We start from the raw sequence: 3,012 nt of genomic DNA, 5'->3' as shown, positions 1-3,012 counted from the left end.
TCACGGCAACCTCCGCCTCCTGGGTTCAAGCAATTCTCCTGCCACAACCTCCCAAGTAGCTGAGATTACAGGCATGTGCCACCACACCTGGCTAATTTTGTATTTTTAGTGGAGACGAGGTTTCTCCATGTTGGTGAGGCTGCTCTTGAACTCCCAACCTCAGGTGATCCGCCCGTCTCGGCCTCCCAAAGTGCTGGGATTGCAGGTGTGAGCCACTGTGCCCAGCCAGCTAAAATGTTTAACTTTGAAATTCTCTCTCAAAGATCACTATGACTAGTAACACGTAATGTCTACAAGACCTGGCTGCATTCTCAGTCTCAATGTCCTTCTTTTGCCTGTAGCTCAAGCTGTTAGGTTCTCAAGGCAGGCTCAGTCCTGCCCCTACTCTGAAAAACTTCTCTTGACCTCCAGGCATGGTGGCTCATGCCTGTAATCCCAGCACTTTGGGAAGCTGAGGCAAGTGGATCACCTGAAGTCAGGAGTTCAAGATTAGCTTGGCCAGCATAGTGAAGCCCCATCTCTACTAAAAAAAAAAAATGCAAAAATTAGCTGGGTGTGATGGCAGGCTTCTGTAATCCCAGCTACCTGGGAGGCTGAGGCAGGAGAATCACTTGAAGCCAGGAGGCGGACATTGCAGTGAGCCAAGATGGCACCATTGCACTCCAGCCTGGGCAACAAGAGTGAGACTCCATCTCAAAAAAGAAAAACAAAAAAACCTTTGACCTTAAATACAGCGCATTGACTATTTGCATCTATTTCTTATTCTAATATCCTGAGCTAGATATGATAGCAGCTTCCGTATGAACATTGCCCAAAAGCCAATTCATCTTATTTTAAAAGCAACACTGCCACTTCACTTAAGCACATTTCTCCATCAATTCAACCAGTCACATTTGTGGTTTTGCCTTCTTTTCTTTCCTTTTTTTTGAGACAGAGTCTTGCTCTTGTTGCCCAGGCTGGAGTGCAAAGGCGCCATCTCAGCTCACCGCAACCTCCGCCTCTGGGGGTCAAGCGATTCTCCTGCCTCAGCCTCTCAAGTAGCTGAGATTCCAGGTGCCTGCCACCACACCTGGCTAATTTTTGTATTTTTAGTAGAGGCAGGGTGTCACCATGTTGGCCAGGCTGGTCTTGAACTCCTGACCTCAGGTGATCTGCCTACCTTGGCCTCCCAAAGTGCTGGGATTACAGGCATGAGCCACCGCGACTGGCTGGCTTCGCCTTCTTTTCTATTGTTCAAGGCAAGATAAGCAAATTTTAGCTCAATATTTTATTTTTTAAAAATACATTTTAGGCCGGGCGCGGTGGCTCATGCCTATAATCCCAGCACTTTGGGAGGCCGAGGAGGGTGGATCACAAGGTCAAGAGATTGAGACCATCCTGGTCAACAAGGTGAAACCCCGTCTCTACTAAAAACACAAAAATTAGCTGGGCATGATGGTGCGTGCCTGTAATCCCAGCTACTCGGGAGACTGAGGCAGGAGAATTGCTTGAACCCAGGAGGCGGAGGTTGCGGTGAGCCGAGATCATGCCATTGCACTCCAGTCGGGGCAACAACAGCAAAACTCCGTCTCAAAAAAAAAAAAAAATACATTTTAAACAAGGAAATCTGTCCCACAGTTACCAGAACTATTCAGGTAGAAGCTGAATGACTGCCAGGGCTCTTAAAAATCACAGGGTTGATGCTGCTGTCCCTCCCAAAGCAGAAATCTTGGCTCCCATGTCAATTACAGCTAAGAACCTGGCCTCAGTCTGAACAGCAGCAGGGAGAGGAGAAGCTACTTCTGAAGAGTCAGTTTTTTATCAGCAACTCTAGTTGTAAACCAAGTCTTCTGAAACTGCCTCCTTGCAGCTTTCTCCCCCTGGTTTTATTTCTGCCCTCTGGAGGCAGACAGAATAACAACACTCCCCTTCCACGTGACTTCCCTTCCAAGGAATTGAACATGCCTGTCATTTGCCCCCTAGAGATTCTCTTTTCCTGAATAAACATCCCTGACATGCCAAACTCATCCAAGACCCCTCTTTATCCTTCTTTCCTAACTCTTCTGAGGGTCTGCTTGTTCAGCATCTCTGAAAGTTAATGATATGGTTTGGATCCGTGTCCCCACCCAAATCTCATGTTGAAATGTAATCCCCAATGCGGAGGTGGGGCCTGGAGGGAGGTGATTGGCTCATGGGGGCAGAGTTCTCATGAATGGCTTAGCACCACGCCCCAGATGATAGTGTTTAGTGAGTGAGTTCTCAGGAGATCTGGCTGTTTCAAAGTGTATAGAACCTTCCCCCTCTCTAGGTCCTGCTCTTGCCATGTAAGACGCCTTCTCCTACTTTACCTTTTGCTGTGAGTAAAAGCTCCTTGAGGGCTCCCCAGAAGCAAATGCCACCAGGCTTTCTATACAGCCTACAGAACTGTGAGCCAATTAAACCTTATTTGTTTATATATATTTTTTGAGACAGAATCCATCTCTGTTGCTCAGGCTGGAGTACAATGGCGTGATCTCAGCTCACCACAATCTCCACCTCCTGGTTCAAGCGATTCTCCTGCCTCAGCCTCCTGAGTAGCTGGGATTACAGGTACGAACCACCATGCCCGGCTAATTTTTGTATTTTTGGTAGACACAGGGTTTTGACATGTTGGCCAGGCTGGTCTCGAACTCCTGACCTCAGGTGATCTGCCTACCTTGGCCTCCCAAAGTGCTGGGATTGCAGGCATGAGCCACCACGCGCAAGCTTTTTTCTTTATGAATTACTCAGTCTCAGGTATTTCTTTGTAGCAGTGCGAGAACTGACTGATAAAGTTGGATATCTAGATTTCACTCATAGTATTTCAGTCATGATAAGAATACACCCCAAAGAGTGTTATCTTTTCCTTCTTCAGTTTGAACAAAACTCTATCATTACAGTTTAATATTGTGTTAAATTGCCGGGCGCTGTGGCTCAAGCCTGTAATCCCAGCACTTTGGGAGGCTGAGGCGGGTGGATCACGAGGTCAAGAGATCGAGACCATCCTGGTCAACA

This window comes from Cebus imitator, unplaced genomic scaffold, assembly GCF_001604975.1.
Source record: "Cebus imitator isolate Cc_AM_T3 unplaced genomic scaffold, Cebus_imitator-1.0 Scaffold61, whole genome shotgun sequence".
In the NCBI taxonomy this organism is placed as follows: domain Eukaryota; kingdom Metazoa; phylum Chordata; class Mammalia; order Primates; family Cebidae; genus Cebus; species Cebus imitator.
This window is presented reverse-complemented; position numbering follows the sequence as displayed.